This window comes from Lissotriton helveticus, chromosome 5_1, assembly GCF_964261635.1.
Source record: "Lissotriton helveticus chromosome 5_1, aLisHel1.1, whole genome shotgun sequence".
NCBI lineage: Eukaryota > Metazoa > Chordata > Amphibia > Caudata > Salamandridae > Lissotriton > Lissotriton helveticus.
The window spans coordinates 307,521,007-307,540,886 of NC_136065.1; the positions used below are offsets into that span (position 1 = coordinate 307,521,007).

Consider the following 19,880-nt stretch of genomic DNA (forward strand, 5'->3'; position numbering starts at 1 on the left):
GGAAGCGAGCGAAGCTAGCCTGGCACTGCCACTGGTTAGGGATGGCATGGCAGAGGAGGCCTGGCACAGTAAAAAAAGTACATGGACGCGGTCGCGGTGGTGGTGACCGTGACGTCGACTACCTCTCTGACTGTCTACTCGATGTCTTCCCTTCCGACCGGCGCAGCAGACTCAGTGCACTCCACTGCGCACACAAAGCACCAGGCGGTCCGGCTCGTCCGTAGTAGGCACAACGACAAGGCAGTCACTCACGACGAGTCACGCGGTCCACTCTCCTTCGTGTCGTGACTCGTGACTCTGACTCATATGATCTACTACTACTTCTACTTTCACTTTTACTTGTTGTTGTGGCAGCACTGGTGCGCCAAGCGCGGTAACGTCCGGACAGCGTAGGCAGTTGGCCAATCACCTCAACATGGCTGGATATAGCCATATGTGATTGGCCATACAGTGCGGCCCTCCTTTTTAATTGTATGTAACCTTGTGGAATGTCCAGGCGCAAGTGGGCCTATTAAGATTTTGGAAATGATTGGGGTCAGGAGAAGATACGAAAGTGTCACAATGATGCAAGAATGAGATTCAGCATAGTGAACTAAAATGGGCCAAAGCGGCCATAAAGAAACTCTACACCATCTTTGAAAATCTAGATGTGAAAATTGATCTGCAGACTCTGCATATAGAAGTCTGTGTCATGTGGCATCGACCACTTAACATCCTGGTTGCACAGCTACCTGATGGATTTCTTTTCAGTTGGAGGTCGGATGCAGTAGCAAAGGCAATGGATGCATTTCTTTAGGACTGGAGCTGGAACCGATTCTGTTTTGAATACACTGTAATTCTTTTTTTTCCAACACTTTTTTGGGGGTTTTGCATTGGAATGGCGGGCGACAGCCCAATAATGACCGGTAGGAAAAATGACATAATATCAGGATAATTCCAGTGTTTATACCAAAATTGAACACCTGCCGAACATGCAGGAGAAATAACTCCAACAAATTGCAGACAGTGTCAGATCTCAAGATTTTAATAAAGAATACATCAGCATAGAGGACTACTAGCAAACAGTGCGAGATAGTCCAGACATTATACATGAAAGACAGGACACCTATCAGGGGTCTGTAGGCGGTAAAGGGGGAAGCTCGATCCCTCAGTATGACGCCCATTGGGTCAAGATTTTCCTCTGCTTGACTGGGCAGCCTCGAGCTAGAAATACTGCCATTTTGGCCCCCATACACCTTTCCACTTCAGTCTTCCATTTACCCAGTGGCGGGGGAGACTTTCCATAATTGCGCTATGTCTCTCTTAGCAGTAGTGAGAGCCAAGAACAGCAAGTGCTTATATATATTGCCCCCAATGTCGTCCGTGCTATGCAAGAGGAAGAGTCGCGGGTCAAGCGGGAGTTCCCACGCTAACACCTCCTGGAGGCAGGACCTTATTCTACGCCAGAATGGTTGCACAGCTGTGCAACACCAAACTGTATGTAAAAACATCCCCTCTCTTCGATTGCACTGCAGGCACATGGGGGATGGGATCACACCCATCTGCCAGAGTCTAGTCTGTGTATTATAAGCTCGGTGCAAGTACTTAAATTGCATCAGGAGATATCTTGTGGAGATCGCCACCCCCGGGGGATAGCTATGGCCTCGGCCCAGTTGTCATCAGTCACGGCAGGGATGTAGGCTTGCCATGCCAGTATTCAAAAAGGAAGGGGGGAGGTAGAGATATAGGCTAGGTCCACCCTCCAATCCAAACATAAGTAGACCTGAACAACCCGAAGTCTCGGGTAAAAGAACCTAGCCAAAAGGTAGAATTTCCAGAACTCAATCAGAGTTTGAAAGATATCAGGAAAGAAAAACTTTTTTTTCTTGAGTCCCCTCACTCACCAGGGTTTCCCCACGGTGACATGCTTCATTATAGGGGCCATATCAGTCCTCTACGGACTGAGGCGTGCTACGATTTGCAGAATTACGTAGGAGCACTATTGTGAAAGACTATGTGTAGTGCAGACAGTGTAGTGGAGTGGGATAATGTGAGTTTAAAAATACCTAACTAGTGGGCAACACAATGTTATTCTTGCTCCTAGTTGGTATAGTCTAAAAACGGGGTAGAAATGCTGGATGACCTAGCTATAATGGGTTAGGTGTACCTAGCATTATAGTTGTCAACATGTTTCGAGCATTCCCCAAGCTCTTCATCAGGACTACACAGGGACCAGCCCTGTGTACGCCAATCCTATTTAACCGAACTGAGGTGAAAAAAGTATTAAATCACGCTGCAACTAAAAAGCATGCGTTAGTACATACATACATTTGAGCATTGTCACGTAGTATCTGTAGGGTGCAAAAAACAAACATTTGTTAAGGGGACAAACTGCCCCCAAAGTCCCTTATGGTTCCGTCTATAGTAATTTCTGCACACATAATCTTTTTTTTTTCTTTTCAAAACGTAGTTTATTGGGTTTTTGTACATTCCTCATACATATTTATTTGGAACACTGATCATTCCCTGTCCCGCTGTTCATTACATGATATATTAAATGAGGAAAACTTTACATTTATTGAAACATAATGAACAGCGCACATTAGGTCATACACCCTCACATCCCGTCAACTGTCAAAAATTCCACCCTCCCTTGTCACCGACGTTCTTCTCATTGCCAATCTCTACTGTCCTTTATGTACAGGAGTCACTACTGTTCTAGTCTCTCGATGTACCGGTCATAGTGTGGGCCCACTTCTAACAATGCAATCTCCCCTCATTCACTTTGTTTCTCGTAATCCCGTAACGCCTGCACTAAGGCCTCCCACGCTGTTGCTGCCTCCTGCGCTCTGTCATTGTTCAACCGGCTCGCCTGTTGATATCTAAGTGTGCTTTCACTGCTTGCCCACTTCACGAACTCCCCCTTCCATCTTTTGCTGCTAGGCCCTATTGTTGCCTTCCAGTGTTGTGTTATGTCTCGTTTTGCCAATATGAGTCCCATATCTATAAATGTACTCGTTATTTTGTTTTTTGATGTGTGTGGGAACCAGTGCAGAATACTAGTGGTTGCATCGAACGTCAGATGTCTCTCCGTAATCGTATTCAGGACAGCTCCCACCTCTTCCCAGAAACATCCCATCACAGGGCAAGACCATAACATGTGCTCTAATTCAACACCCGTTCATGTGCATCGGGGGCACGCTGCTTCCTCCACTTTAAAATATTTCTGGATCCTTCCTGGTGTTAGGTATGCTCTATGAAGTGTGTAGAAGTGCACAAACTGGAACTTCGCGTTCCGCTTGCTCTTCCAGGCTCTACGCACTATCTGCGTCCATGTAGCATCGGGGATAGGTTTCCCTATGTCCACCTCCCACTTTTCTTTAAGTGTCCCCAGGGGAGCCAACCCTTCATTGAGCATCCTGGAATATAGGCACGTTACCGCCTTGAATGTCCCGGCTGCCATCACCGTGTACTGGCATGCCATTGTCGTTGTAGGTTCCGCTAGCCCCTCTCGCCAGTGTGCTTGGAGAGCCCTCGTCAGTGCTGCATGCAGGAGAAATACCCCTCTCGGGAGGTCATATCTTTCCTGCAGTGCCTGATAGGGCAGCAATGCCCCATTCTCGTATAAATCTCCAAGCATGTGAATACCCGCGCTTTCCCATTCCTGTAGCTGCAGCCAATCACCGCCGTGTGGCAACGCCGTTGTCATCCCCAGCGGGATTTCAGGCACATATGGATGTAGAACTCCCGCCCTTCGCTGGGAACGATTCCAACAAAGTCCCAGCTTTCTCTCTTCTGTTAGGAGATCCCTAAGGTCCAGTTTTTGCTGCAACACTATGAATGATAAAATATGGCGCGGTATTCCCTTGCCTCTCTGCTGCTCCGGACCCCTAAATTCTTTCGCTATTGCTTGCGTTAAGATCTGGAGTTGGGCCGCTAAATAATACAGCTCGAAGTCTGGGACCGCCAGTCCTCCCACAGCTTTGGGTCGTATGAGCAACGACTGTGCCACCCTACATCTTCCCGTTCCCCATAGAAAACGCACTGTGAGCGATTTCAACAACTTAAACATTGAGCACGGAATCCATATTGGTAGCGTTCTAAAAAAATACAAAAATCGAGGAAGTGCTATCATTTTTAGCAGAGCTATTCAGCCCGTCACCGACAGCGGGAGGGTGGCCCAAAAGGCCATGCTGCTTTTCAATGCCCGCACTCCACGCCCCACGTTACCTTCAAGCATATCTGTTGCCGTGTGGCACACATGTACTCCTAGGTATTTCAAACAAATGGGTTCCCACCTCACTTCTCTATCAGTAACGGGCCGGATCTCTCCCTGCCTTACCGGGAAGAGGCATGTCTTCGACCAGTTCACTCTCAATCCCGAGATGGCTCCAAAGTCCGAGAGTAAGTTTCCAGCTCCACCAGCGCCCTACCAGCGTCCTCAAGAAACAGCAGGAGGTCGTCTGCATATAACGATATGTATTGCTGACTTCCTCTACTTCTTAAACCAGCATAGTAGTTCCCAGATCGGACCTTTGCTGCTAGTGGTTCCACCGCCAGGGCGAACAGCAGCGGGGAGAGTGAACACCCTTGCCTCGTTCCTCGGGCCACTGGGTATCGTGACAAGATCAGCATTCCAACTCGTACTCTAGCTACAGCAGACGTGTATAATACTTTTGTCCACTGAATAAAGTCCGCTCCCAGTCCAAAGCTCCCCATTGTAACCTACTTGACCTCCGTCTCTGAAAGCGGAGCAAATGTGACAAGATAACAAGATTTAAAGGCATCTTTATTGCTCATTTGCTTTGTGAGCAATAAAAAGACCTTTAAATCTTGTTATCTTGTCACATTTTCTCATTTTTCAAAGTCGGAGGACAAAAGTTAGTATGTTTTCCTACTCGCCAGAAAGGGCGAACAGGACTTAAAAATAGCTTGACCTCATAAAATATACCTCGCAAATGCGAGCGGTCAAGTGGATTTGTCGAGCCCTGTTGATGTAGATCAATTTGGGAGGGGTAGGGTGTGTTTCTGTCTTATATTCTGAGCATGAGGCAAAATGAGATCTGAGGCTCATAACCGTACTGATATTATGTTGTTATGAAAACTGTCCCCATGGGATATCGTCATTGAGGCCCTGGGTATCAGATCGTAACTTGAACACCCAGCGCTGTTCTTTTTCGAGGAGTTTTTCTCAATATTTGTACGGTTTTAATATGTTCAAATACCAGCCACCTCATGTCATTAGGGGTATGTTGTCTCTCCAGGATATGGGTGGTCATTTTTGTTCTGGTGCGTTTACACCTGATATTACTACGGTGTTCCACTATTCTTGTGCTTACTTTCCTAGTAATCATCCCCACAGTGTAGATTACAGGTAATGAGCTACACTACACCTGCTCTGTTGCAGTTGGTGAAAGTTTGCAAATCCCATGTCATGCCATTATTGCATACTACTTTTTTCGTAGCTTTGGTTAGGTGGCATACGCTGCAATTACTGCATGGGTAGTGCCCCTTGGGTAGAGTATGTAGTAGGCGTAATGGCCCTTCAGTGACAGCTGTGTTTTTGGGTTGTGTGTGCACCAAGTAGTTTGAGATGTTTTCCTTTTCTGTGTCTAAACATGGATTGTTGTATGTTCAAGCCACCACTGTTCAAAATTTGCCAGTGTTTCCTTACTATAATAGACACCTTGTCAGATGAGATGTTAAAAATGGTGATGCAGATAGGTCTTTTGTTTTCATCACTTGTCTCTTTTTGTTTGTGTTCAAGTAAAGCTTCCCTATTGTTGTTCGAAGCTCTCTTCTTCGCTTGCGACACTATGTGTCGTGGGTAATGTCTCAGTAACAATTTTTTGGATAGATCTTTGGCTAGGATGTTGTAGTCGTCTTTTTCTGTGCAATTACGTCTAAGACGCAAGAATTGCCCAAAAGGGAGATTGTCTTTAAGTTGTCAGCAACACGTCGTGTATGTATCTCTTCCACAGTTGGACATGGTGGATGTGTGAATTACTTGGGTGAAGGATTTTTTGTTTCTCAAGGTAATGTACATAAAGGCCTGCTACGCTCACCGCGAAATTGCTACCCATGCTGGTACCATGCTTTTGGCGGTATAGGGTATCTCTGAATTGAAAGAAAATTTCTGTCAGGGCTAGCCGACAGGATTCCAAGACCACATGTCTTGGAGTGTGATACTGCCATGGGTCTTGAAAAAGTACTCCATCCAGGATCTCCAGGGTTTCTTTATGAGGTAGACTGGTATACAGGCTCTCCACGTCTAAACCTATCAGGATGTTGGTCAATGGGTTGAAGCGTAGGTTCTGCAGTAGACAAATAACCCCTTTGGTGTCCTAAAGGTAGGTATCAGTTGTTTGTATGAGTGGTCGTAAGAATGCATCAGCAAACTTCGATAAGGGTTCAAGAATGGAACCAATGCCCGATACAATCGGTCTCCCAGGGGGATTCTTCATGGATTTGTGGATTTTGGGGATCGTGTAGAAGCATGGAATTGTGGGGGTTGTTGTTCTCCCAAAAATCTGCTTCTTTCTTGGTAATCCAATCGTTTGTCAAGGACTCTTCTACTAGACTAGCGATTTTGATGCGGAGGCGTTCTGTGGGGTCTTCTCGTATTACAGCATAGTTCCTCTCATCTGCCAGAAGTCGTAGGCATTCAATTTGGTAGGCTGTTGTACTTTGCAGGACGATGGCAAAGCCTTTGTCTGCTGGTTTAATCGTTATGTTACTCTCGTTGGACAGTTGGTGGATGGCTTCCTGTTCTGTTTTACTGGTATTGTGGAATACTCTAATGGTTCTGGGATCGATTTCTGTTACCTCTTTTAGTAATGCCTTCTTGAAAGCTAGAAGCTCCACTGGGAGGCTAGTCGATGGCGGGGTAAACTTGGATTTCTTGTAAAGTCCTGTGTTGGTGTTAGCATTGGTTGTAGGCTCTTTGTCTTTAAAGAATACCTCTAGTTTAATCTTGCGAATGAACTCCTTCAGTTCGCACATAGTTTGAATGTATCCAAACTTGAAGTAGGTACGAAACCTAATCCTTTCTCTAGTATTGTCTTCTGAATGGGTGTCAAAATGGTATCCGAAAGGTTAAACACTAAACTGGGAGGTTGCTCGTTGACAGGTTGTTCAGTGGGCCCATGCTCCACGTGTGGCTCCTGGCAGGTTCCAGTGACTGTGCCCATTGCACCTGTTGACCTCGCCTGTTTATTCCTCATTGTGGCGCCTTGCCTCTCCCTAAAAAGACTGATCTTGTTGTTCTTGAGGTTGTGCATCTTTCCAGTAGGGGTATGGTTGTTGTTGGTATGATTGGTGGAATGGTGGCAGGCCATAAAAGAACTGTGGTGGGGGGCCATGTGGTAGGACACCTTGGTATGGAGACCAGCCAAATCTGGGCCCTCCCCTGTTCCTCAGCCGTCCTCCTCTTGATCGTCTGTTCTTGTTGGTGTAGTTACGGTTGTAGCTAGAATCCGAGTGGTCTGAACCTGTGTCTGATCCATCGCTGTCTGTATTATAATCTGGGTTTCTCCCTTTTGGGGTGTAATCATCCCTAGTGTAGGGGTACCCTTTGTCATGGGAGAAGGTTTTTTGATCTTTTGGTAGTTTCACATATTTTGTGTCTTTTAGACTTATCTCAAATTCAGTCATAGTTTTATTCAGTTCCTCCAGTCGTTTCGTTAGCTCTGTGGTACTTTGGTACGTTTTTATTCGGATTTCCAGATCGTGTATTCCAATCTTCATTTCATCTGAAAGGCGTGCTGCTGTTTTCATAATCAGCACTAGCCAATCCCTGGTGAAATGCCAGGAAATGAGAGACCAATCTTTTTTCAATATCTTGTCTTGTTGAAAAATAAAGGGTTCATTTCTGACAATCAACCCTCGTGGGAGAGATTATGGCTCTCAAATATTCGGTCATCATGATACCATGGACCAAGGTTTTTATTTGGTTGCATTTCAGTTCAGTCAAATCATCCCAGCATTGGCTGGCCTCGTTTGTATCCCGGTTGGCTGTCCCTGCATGGGGAAGCATGGAAGCTATAATCCTATCTACCTCCTCCTCTGAGTAGGTAAGACCTGTTACTTCAGTCATGTTTCTAGAATGGTAGTTTAAGTGTGTGTTTAGAAAGGTGTCAGAAAAATGGTTTTACGGACACAAGAGCCTCCCACAGCTGCGCGCTGTATATAATAATATTCAAAAAGGAAGGGAGGAGGTAGAGGTATAGGCTAGGTCCACCCTCCAAACATAAGTAGACTTGAACAACCCGAAGTCTCAGGTAAAAGAACGTAGCCAAAAGGTAGAATTTCCAGAACTCAATCAGAGTTTGAAAAAAATCAGGAAAGAAAAACTTTTCTTTCTCGAGTCACCGAACTCACCAGGGTTGCCATGTCAATCGTGTCTAGTCGAGCATTGTCTGCGTGTGGGTCGTTAAGGTCTGGTTATTTGCCTGATCTTGTGGAGGCCTAAATCACCCATCAGTAGACGGCCCTCTAAGGGATAGAATTCCAGAAGGGTCTCCAGTGTGCGGACAAGAGGGGTAAGAGCATGGCGGAGTTTTAGGAATTTGTAGAATTATGATTTGTGCAATTTATACTCCGTTTGTAGTTGCTGATAGGATTTCAAGGAAGTGCCCCTTATCACATCACTGAGGGTCGATATCCCCACAAGGTACCACCCCAGAATCCCCTCAAAGCGGCCACCGGACGAAGGTAGGTACCATGCCACAGTGGGGTTGCCCAGGTAAGCTTTCCGTTCCAACCCATCGTTCTGACTATAGCCCGCCAAATTGAGAATACGTCCTTACCTGCTGGAGGCATATAATCTAGGCGTGTGGTCGAGGAGATGTAGGAGGGGGGTCCTCTCCATTGCCGCGTGCTCAATCTTGTATTCCGGGTCCATGGGGGAATTTTACCACCACTCGTTTACCACGAGCAGATGGGATGCCACGTAGTAGGAATAGATGTCAGCCGCCGCGATGCCCCCGCAATATGTGGATTGCACACATGTGCAAAGAGCAACCCTCACCGCTCCACCATTCCAAAGAAACCTGTTTTGTATGGCGTTGACCTGTGCAAACCAGGAGTGCGGGATATAATAAAGGAAGTTTTGCAGGCGATATATTATCTGGGGCAGCGATACCATCTTAAAGATGGCAGAGCAGCAGTATAGGGACAAGGGAAGGGAGGACCATACTGAGGTTTCACTGTTGAGGCTGGCAAGTGGCAGAGTGATGTTAAGTGCCCAAGAGATTTTGGGGCATGATGACACAAAGATGCAGAGCGTCATATCCTTGATGGCCACACACAGGAAACAGTACGGATTTCGCTGGGTACGTGTGCAGGCAGGTAGTTCCCCTAAATACCCTGAGGATCTCCAGGATGCGAGGCCCAGAGAACCAAGGGTCCGTGATCAAAAATAGGACATTGTCCGCGTATAAAGCGATACGGTCCGAGCGCGACTGTGACCATTCAAAGCCCCGATGAACCGGGTCGCTTCTGACCCACGCTACCAAGGGTTCAACCGCAAGGGCGAACAATAGCGGTGACAGGGGGCAACCTTGCCTCGTGCCTCTTTGTATAGGGAATGCGGATAAACGATGTCCAGCTATGCGCACCACCGCCATTAAGTTTGTATAAAGTTGGCGTATATGCGCAATGAATCGCGGACCGAAGTTAATTGCCTCAAGCAACTGAAAGAGGTATACCCAGCTAAGGGAGTTGAATGCTTTATCAATAATCAGCCAACAGTAGGGCCGCCGGCCGACCCAAGGCTGGGGCTGCCGCTAAAGCATTATGAACCCTCAGTATATTGTGACGGGTGGCTCTCTGGGGCATGAAGCCCGACTAGTCGGGGGGGGATCAAGTCAGAAACGCAGGCACGAAGACGATCTGCCAGGACTTTGCCTAATAGTTTTGGCTTGAAATTAATGAGGGAAATGGGGCGATAGGAGGAGGGATCTTCCGGGGGTGACTCGGCTTAAGGAAAAGGACTATTTCGGCGTGTTGCCAATCCTGAGGCAATATGGCATGTGTATATGGGGCTGTAGGAATTCCACAGGGAATCCATTGGGACCGTGGGCCCGCCCCGGGTTAAGCACATTGAGGGCACCAGTGAGCTCATCTACTGTAATCGGAGTCTCCAGTTGTTTGCGTAGCTGGTCCGAGAGCCGTCATGGCGGGATATCCCTGAGGTATTCCGTAATTAGATCGTCCGAGATCTGTTCGTGTCTGGCGTATAGGGCCGTGAAGTGTCGCACAGATTCTCCGCAACTCAGATGGTGGGGGACTATCGCTAGAGAACTATTCGCCTGACACAGCAGGTGGAGCATTTTACTCGATTTGTCCCCCCACTGGTAAATTCGGTGTTGCGATGCCTCCTAGATTTCTTTAGCCTCTCCCATTAGATATTGCTGAAGTTCTTGTTGCGCATGTAGCAGGTTGCGCCTTGTAACTGAGCTAGGGTCTCTGTTAAGCTGTAATGCAAGGGCGGTCTGGCCCGACTCTAGGGCCGCCATTTGCTCCTGCCATGCACATTTTTCATTGGTACGGTAACTGATCTTGGCGCCCCGAACGGTAGGCTTAAGGGTTTCCAACAAATGCATCGAGATGGAGCGGAGGGGCCGTGTGGTCCAGATACTAGGAGATAGCTGTGCGGAGCATGTCCTGATAATCCGGGCAGCGGAGGTGCCAGGGGGGCATGCGCCAGTGAAACGGGGGATTGCGAGATCGCATGTGAAACTGCAGGGCGACCGGAGAGTGGTCAGAGAGCTCACGAGGATGGTGAGCTACGCGGGAGAAACGGTGGAGAAATATGCAGGGGATGAAGAAATAATCTAATCGGGATTGGGACCCATGAACTGAAGATAGGTATGTGTAACCCTGCTCTGAGGGGTGATACTCTCGCCAAACATCAGCTCAACCCAAAGTGGATGCCAGAGAGCCCAGTTTAGTGGGACCCAACAATGGTTGAGGGTCCGTACTTCGTTGTCGGTCTAGAGGCCCCATTGTGTCGTTCCAGTCACCCCCTAAAAGTGTCAAGTCCTCATGGAGGTCCCCCCACACACCTGTGATCTTGTCTATAAAGGCGGTCCCTAACGTCTACACTGTAATTTGTATTTTCATTTTGTATGTTTTGTGTAACTTTGTGAGCACCAGTTGGCTATTGTATTTTTGTATTATTTTTGTTTTATATGAATATGTTTCGATAACCAATGGTCTTTTTCAAATAATTGTTGTGGTTGCCAGAACTTGGGCATTGCTTATTGATTATTACTTAAGAACATTTGTACAGAAAATGAAAATCTAAAATGGCCAACTTAACAGTTCCGCTAAGTAGTAAAAGTTGGGAAAAGATGAAGTAGTAATATTGATTGGAAAATATAATAATATTGTTAAATAGGATTCAGCGTCACATGCACCGGTAATGTGAAACAACAGATTTTACAATCCCTTTTGATACTGCAATGTAACAAAGAAAAAGAACTTTGAAAGTACTACAGCCAGTTTAAGGCCCCTAAACGTGCCATTACTCTAGGTCCAAGACACCAAGCAGGAACTGTAGGGATGTGGCTACACCGGGTGCCCCAGGCCCTCCCTTCCTCACATAAAATACTCTTAGGCTTCCTGGTTGTAGGATTATTTATTTGGTACACTCTTTTTTGCAGCCTGGGTTTTGTATAAATTGTCTTTGATGTGGGAAAGGGGATCAAAGGCAGTCCGGATCACAAACGGAAGAGAGAATAGCCGGTGTTGTCTCCCTTTATCCACGTTGCCAAGTTTTCCCTTCAGGGTCGGGGTGTCTTCCTCAGGAGGGAGCAGAAACCAAAAAGAAAATACGAAGAGGATCAGGCTGCTGTCCTCATGTTTAAGAAAAGGGAGGAGGGGTGTGCTCCGCTCACCAGTGTCCTAACCATGTGGTACCTTAGTGCAGGGAACAGTAGTGTATTTAAGGCGGTGCGGCCTGCAAACCCACCCACCAACCCTCAAAAGAAATGGAACATGCACTGGGCACTTGCCTGAACCCACGACCCTCCAGGTCCGCGGTGAAGGGTGTCCCAGCCTCCACTTCCCCCTCTGGAGTACTGGTCTCTAGAGCATTACTCAGAGAGCTGTCATTGAATCCTGGGCCCTCCTCTTCTCCCAACGGAGGGTCCAGCAGACCTGGTGTCTCCGCTTCTATCGCCGTGCAGGTCTCAGTCCTCAGACTCTCTTCTGGCTCGGTCCTCTCTTCTGGCTCCTTCCCTCCTTGGCTTCCTGAAGTCAGCACTTCCTTTGCTTTCTAGGTCACGCCTTCTTGTTCCGTCGCTGGCATCCGGACACTCCCCCGACGTGCCCGATCGACTACAGCGGGACGCTCACTACCGGGCTGGTCTGAAACCACCACCAAGTTGGGCTCATTGAAAGACTTGTCAGCGTTAGTGCTGGAACTCTCACACTGCCTTCCCTCCAAGATTGGACGAGTGGGCCAATCGGAAACGGGGACACGAGATAGGAAGTCCACATTTGTCTGAAGCTTCCCCCGGAACATGTAGGGTGCTAAAGGAAAAAGGCTGCAAGGCAAGTAACCAGTGAATGGTTGGAGTCTTTATGTAGGCAAAGCCATGTAAGGGGGCATGGTCAGTAAGCAAAAGGAAATGCAGGCAACAGAGGTAATACTGACGGGCTTCCATAGCCCATTTCGTGGCTAGGCATTCCTTCTCAATTGTAGCTTAACATGTTTCCCTTGGGAATTGCTTACTACTAAGGAAGAGAACGGGGCGTAGAGCGCCCATGTCGTCAGGTTGAGATAGTATGTCACCGAGGCCCCCCTGGAGGCATCGGTCTAGAGAATGAAGGTTTTTCTGAAATCAGGACACGCAAGGACCAGGGCAATACACAAGGATTTTTTTAACTGGCAAAAACTCTGCTCTTCAAAAGCGGACCAATGGATGTGTTTTTTTGATGTAGTTTTGATGAGGAGGTCTGTGAGGGGACTAGCCATGTTTGAGAATTGAGGGATGAACCGTCTGTAATAACGCACCAGGCTTAAGAAAAAGTGGACATCCTTTCAGTTGATGGGACGAGAGATAATCTAGATGGCATCTACTTTGTTCAGTTGCAGTCTGATGATCCCTGTCTGAATGTCATATCCGAGATACTCAATGTGGTCAGTACCGAAAGTAATTTTTTAGGATTAATAGTGAGGCCTGCCTATTGTAGGGTGTATAAAACTTCCTCAAGATGAATAAGATGTGATTTCCAGTCCGGACTGTGGATGACTATGTCGTCCAAGTAAGTGACGGCATATGTCTGATGGGCACGCAAAAGAAAGTCCATCAATCTATGAAATGTGGCCAGGGCGCCATGAAGACCAAATGGGAGGACTTTGAAGTGAAATAAGCCAGAAGGTGTGGAAAAGGCAGTCTTTTCTGAGGCCTCAAAAGAAAGAAGAATTTGCCAATACCCCTTTGTAAGGTCTATGGTACACATAATCCTAGTATTTCCTAATCATTCTATAAGTTCATCAACCCGGGGCATGGGGTAGGCATCACATTTTGAGATGGCATTCAGTTGACGGAAGTCAATGCAAAACCTTATGCTTCAGTCGGGTTTGGAAACAAGGACGACTGGGTAGGACTAGGTGCCATGGGAGGGTTCAATGTCTGCTTCCAGCAAGGCTTTTACCTCTTGGTCAACTGCCCGTCTGCTTGTGGCTGGGATACGATAAGGTCTCAACTTGATCGGTCTCATGTTCTCTGTGATTATGCTGTGTTCGACCATGGTCATTCGCCCTGAGACCCCAGATAAAACAGAGGAACAGACATTACACAGGGTTTGCAATTTCTGTTTCTGCTCCCCTGTTAATTGTTCTCCTAACCGGACGGGCACAAACTCCCTAGGGGTTTGGAGTGCCAAGGATATCTCCAAGTGTTTATCTAGTGCCACGTGTTGTACTTATATGTGCTTACACAAAGATATGGACACAGGACCGTCCCAGGCTTTGAGAAGGTTAAAGTGTTAGGTTTGCCCTGTCTGGTTTTTGTGGGGAACAGCTATTTGATAGTTGATTGGATGGACCTTATTCAGAACTCGATAGGGCCCTTGCCAGGTGGTTAGCAGCTTTTTATCAGTGGTGGGTAGGAGTATCAGAACATAGTCTCCCACCAAAAATTCCCTTAGTTTAGTTGTTTGATCACACAGTTGTTTTTGTTGGCTTTGTTTTTTTCCATGTTTGTGTATACCTCCTCTCATAGTGTGGCTAGGGTGTCCTTTAGGGATGCGCTGTACTGTAATAAGGGTTTACTCTCGGTCTACTGTTCCGCTGCCATATAGAGGAGTATGGGGTTTTCTCCCAAACAGTAGTTCAAATGGCAAAAACCCAGTGGATTTTTGTTCATGTGATCTGAAGGTGAACAACACGAGAGGTAGTTGGCGGTCCCAGTCTCTACCTGCATTGTCTATACCTTTTCTCAACAATGTTAAAATGGTCTTATTGTATCTCTCAACTAATACCGGTATTTGTAAAGCGTGAACAATTACCCCTAAGGGTGTCAAGGCGCTGGGGGCCGTCGGGAAGATTAAGCAAGCTATTGCCCAGAGTCGCACGGTGCTGGGCTAACCTGCCTCCGGTGCCGGGGATCGAACTGTGAGCCCCGGTGTTCCAAAGTCAGCCGCCCTGGCCACTGCACCACACCTCTTCCAACTAATCCATCTGTCTGGGGATGATATACAGCTGTGCGTCTCTGTTTAATTCTCAAGAGGTCGCAACCTGTTTCATTAATCTGGACATAAACGGGGTACCTTAGTCAGTCAATATTTTGTGGGGAAAGCCCACACGGGAGAATGATGGCCTGTGCTACGGTTGTGGTGGTTGTACTGGTCAAGGGGGATCGCTTCCAGATACCGGGTGGCGTAATTCACCAACACAAGAGTATATTGGTGCCCACAGGCGGAGGGAATTAGGGGACCTACTAGATCCACCCCTACCCTATGAAAAGGAATATCTATTATCGGGAGGAGATGCAGTGGAGCACGTGGAAGCACAGGTGTATTAATCACTTGACATCTGACACAGGACGTACAATATCTGGCCACTTCTTGGTATATGTCCGGCCAATAGAATTTGTTTAACAAACAAAACAGCGTCTGCTCCTTCTCATAATGCCCCTGTTTGACTATGGGCCTTGCAAAGAACTTGTTTACGAAACGCCTTGGGGACCAACAACTGTTCTTTAGTATGTCTGTTTTCACGTGTTATTCTATACAAGAGACCTTTTCTTACACAGAAATAAGGGCTTACCTTCTCTGGGTGATCCTCTTGTGCTTGTTCCCAGGCATGCTGCAGTGTAGCATCGTCCCTTTGTGCTGTTCGGAAACTCCGGCCTGGCTTCTGTGGCACATCTGAGGAAGGACATGAGTAGGTATGGTACGACAGGATCTGTTGTACAGCGCTCATTTTTCCCTACTCTTTTCTCCCTACGGGATTTCATTCTTTTGATGGAGGGCTCACCTATTTCTTCCCTGAAGAACGGAGCGTTTTCTAACCAGACCACCAGGGGGGAAGGGAGTGTGAGGGAGGACAGGTAGTCGTGGAATCTGGGAAGATCCATTCCTAACAGGACGGTTTTGGGGAGAGAGGGCACTACTCCCACCTTCCCTAACTGGGGGCTCTCCGTAAACGTCAATAAACACTTCTGCAATAGGATACATCTTTTTTTCCACATGCAAACATGTGACTTGTATGTATTCTCCATTCAAGATCTGAGAACTTAGTATAAGTTCTCAACTGATGACTGTGTGGTGAAACCCGGTGTCCAGTAGGGCTATAATGGGCTTCCCGTTAACGTTTATCTTTTTATTATACCTCTCTGGGGGTTCTCCTGTGATTAACACCTGTCCTTGGGTATACCGTACTTCCATAGGCTCTGGGGGGAGAGTTGCAGGCAGGACAGTGTCGGGCTGTGTCCCCACTCAGCACAGTGGAAACACTGTGGGGCTTATACTGGACTAGTAGCAGAGGCTGACCTGGGGTGGTATTTCAGTGACGGGGGACCCTTGCTCTCTGATGGGTTTGCCGGTGTCTTGTTCGGGGGTTTGGGTGGACCTATAGAGACACAGTGGGAAGGGGCCTTGACCTCAGGGGACTGGTGATAGGCACAGGCTAAGTCAACAGCCATAGTGACGCTAAGTTTGGGATGTTGCTTGATCCATGTTCTGTTGTTAAGGAGAGGGCTTCTAAATATTGTTCAAGGTAGATCTTCTCAGTGAGGTCACCTATGGAAGATGAGGAGGGTTGTAGCCACCGGTTCCCTAAGCCCCTTATGCGGTAGTACAAGGCATGAGGGTTATCCTCTACTGTCCATTTTTCATTTCGGAAATGGCTACGGTAATACTCCAAGTCGCAACCTAATCATTCCAGGATCGCCTTTTTTATATCTGCGTAGGTGGTTGCTCCTGTGGGGTTAGCAGCTTGGTATGTGGCTTCTAATTCTCCCAATAGTAAGGGGGCTATGTATTGTTCCCTTACTTTCTTGTGGCCAGGCAGCGGTGGAGATGACCCGCTTGAAGTTCAACAAAAAAATTATCCGGGCATTGCCATCCTTGAACTTTTAAAAAAAAAAAAATATTTATTTGTTTTCAAAAGTAACAAGATACAAAATAAATGTATACAGTACATAGCATTTGGCTCAGGATTGGCATATTACAATTAAGCTGATGCTTCTGAATAACACACGACATGGCTGAAGACCATTGACACATTATTGAGTTTCAGAAAGGCCTTGACGACCTGGTTATTCTCTCAGCCCTGTTAACCTGTTGGCCGCGCACTTCTTCATTCATACATATTTAGCGCCAGGAAACCTATGGTGTCAGTGCGCTTTACAAATTCATATTAACATTAACATATACAATCCCAATGAGAATATTACACTAAAACAAAAAATAAAAAAGGCATCATATGACATTATACTCACAAGAGAAGAACAAAAGGGATACATTTCATGACAGTGGAATGCAGAGCATATATATTTTTCCCCTTGTAAATACAGTACATCAGATAGTGGCTACAGACAGCAAATAAGTTGTAAGGGGAGCCCAAATGTCCTGTGGTTTTGATGACGTAGGCAATTCTTCTGCATAGCATGTAAACTGATCACGACAACAGGTCAGGTCCTGCAGCCATAGTTCAGTGGTAGGTGCAGGTCTACCCCCCCCCGGCATATAGACTCTTCGCTTGGCCATTAGTAATGATATAGCCACAAACCTCCTATGCGAGGCCTTAATGTGAGCGACCAGGCCCAAAAGACAAAGTTGGAGAGTACAGGTTAGAGGCAGTTCAATCAAGTGCACAATCTGTACGACAAACCCCAATATGAATACACCCTTGGGCATTCCCAAGCTAAGTGATAAAAGTCTGCGTTAGTCGCTCCACATCGCCTACAGATATCTGAGTCCCGCAGACCGTATTTATACAGCTGGGCAGGTGTATAGTACAGTTGATGTAAATACTTACAGTGGGCCAACCTCAAGTTACCGTTCGCTGTTAAGTGCCCCGTCAGGCGGCAGCATCCAGACCACTCGTCCTCAGATATGGGATTTGGTAAAATTGCATTCCATTTATTTAATGCAGATACACCTAGTGTAACCACCTTCCTCTTGGATACCTGATACAATCTAGTGACCAGCTTCACCCGCGAAGTGGCCATATATAAAGGATGCAGTGCTTCGAGCGCAGGTGGTTCTACAGGAAATTGTGGATAAAGCATACGCACAGCACAACGCAGTCTAATATAAATAAAGAGTTGCATAGCAGTGACGGCGCCACCTGCAGCCACAGCCGCCGAGGCTATGAATTGGCCACAAGGAAACACATCGTCCATTTTCACCATATTCATATCTTTAAGGGTCTTTGTGGCACCTGGCTCAGCAGTAACAGAGGGACCTGTATGGTAAAGAAGTGGCATATTGGGTGCATATAGCGGCGATTTCTGCGTTCGTTTTCCCAGGTCCCGCCATGCTTAGGCCGTGGTTTGAACTGTGTCGAACGGCCCCTTCTCAAAAACTGTGTGTGTATTCACTATCATGGCCTTGAGTGGTATTTGGTGAATGGCTCCCGGCTCTACCGCAACATGGGGGATGGAAGCTGGATGCTGCTGTCAGTAGTAGGCGTAGTGGGCCTGTGCGCACAGATAATACAGATGAAAATCGGTTGCCGTAAAACCTCCCTGCTCATAAGTGTCCCCCATTGGAGGCGAGGTTTCTTACCCCCCCCCCCCCCCCATGCCAGCGTACCCAGGAGGGAGTAGAGTGTATTAAAAAAGTGACACGTCAATTGGACAGGAATGATTAAAAAGAGATACAGAAAATGTGGAAAAAATAACATTTTCATTAACGCTATGCGATCTGCAAAGAACAGGGGCAGGTTGATCTAGCGGGCTATTTGTCCTTCAAGTCGTGTGATGGCTGTGTCATAATTAGATTGTATCACAACTTGTGGATCTGTATGGAGCCAAAATATTTTACAGTATTAGTACACCACACTAAGGCGTAGTCCAGGTCAAGTGGGGGGGTGCAATCCGTGAGGGGTAGGATCACCGATTTGGACCAGTTTATACCAAGTCCAGAGAACCACTCAAAATGGATATATTCCCTGATGAGGGGTGCCAGGTGCAGAGCAGGCCCCCAGACATACAGCACCATGTTGTCTGCATGCATGGAGACTGCCAGAGGGCGTTGGAGAAAACGCAAGGCTGCTTGAGCATAGCTCTGCTGTAGGATACAAGCCAGCGGTTCAAGGATGAGTGGAATAGTAAGGGGGACAATGGACATCCCTGACGCGTGCCGCGTTGAATACGGATTACCTCTGACAAGCGACCATTGACCCTCACCCGTGCAGTAGGACGTGTGTAGAGCAATTGTATCCAATTAATAAAAATAAAGGGTACCCCGGGGGGAGGAGCCAAGCTCGCGTCCGTGATGGCCGCGTTTTAGCTCGGCTCCGTTCGCTTTCCTGCCTGGAACGTCTATCCTGTGTCTTATCCTGCCCCGGGAAGTATTCTTTGGTAGACTATGGAACTACGACATTTCGCTGGCACTTACCGTCTGATCCGCCTGTTCCTAGGTGCCGCGGATCCTGAGCTGCGCCCTTGTTCGCTTCGGGGCCTCCGGAGCGGGCGGGCCTGAAACTCCTCGGCGGCGCCCGGGCAGGGCGGAGCGCTGTAGCCGACCCTTGGTGGCGGTGTGGGCTGGTCGGAGAGGCCGATGTGCAATTAGACCGGTGACGGCTCTCCGGGCCTGACCGGCGATCCTGCGGCCTGGTGTTGAGGCGCTGCCTTCCATGGACGGGGGTTGACCGTGTATGTGGCTCGTCTCCCCTTTGTTCTCCTGTCCGGCCATCTTGAGTCCCTCCGCCCGGACTCGGAGAACAGAGCCGGTGGCGTGGGGGAGCCGGCGACCCTCCTTATCCTGGTGGCCCGCCTTCCTGCCCTGGGGGTGCCTCTGCTTGTGGTCGGCTGTATCCTGTGTGACCCCGCTTGTGGCCGGACGGGGGTTGGAGATTGCCGCGGCCCCGCCGGGCTTCCAAGATGGCGGCCGGCTCCCTGTCTCTCAGCCGGGCCGAGACTGGCGACGCTGGTCCGCCGCATGGCACGTTTGCTGAATACCGTAAAGGTGAGCCTACGCTTGGCGACATTCTCGCCGCCTTGCGCTCCTGGAGTGCTTCTATGACCGCACCTATCGCTGGACTGGATGATGGTCATTTTGCCGGGCCTGCTGGGCCCCCCCCGGTGTGTGCGGCTTCATCGCTGCTGTGTGCTGCTGGGACTTTCCTGGAGGTCGTGGACCCGGCGGCTGCCGCTTGTTTGGGTGTACGGATACCCGCTGCTCTCAATCATCATGTGATTTCCCCTGTGCTGGGGGTC

General features: G+C 48.0%; 1 long non-coding RNA gene across 3 annotated transcripts in view; it reads right to left on the reverse strand.

Annotated features, from left to right (window-relative positions):
• Window positions 1-19,880, reverse strand: part of LOC144754482 (uncharacterized) — a 620,848-nt gene that overhangs the window by 569,959 nt on the left and 31,009 nt on the right. Inside the window, exon 2 of one of the 3 annotated variants that reach the window (XR_013594730.1) lies at window positions 15,260-15,360. The exons of the other annotated variants lie outside the window; for them this stretch is intronic. This is a non-coding gene — a long non-coding RNA (uncharacterized LOC144754482). The remainder of the gene's footprint in view (window positions 1-15,259; window positions 15,361-19,880) is intronic. 3 annotated transcript variants of the gene reach the window in all.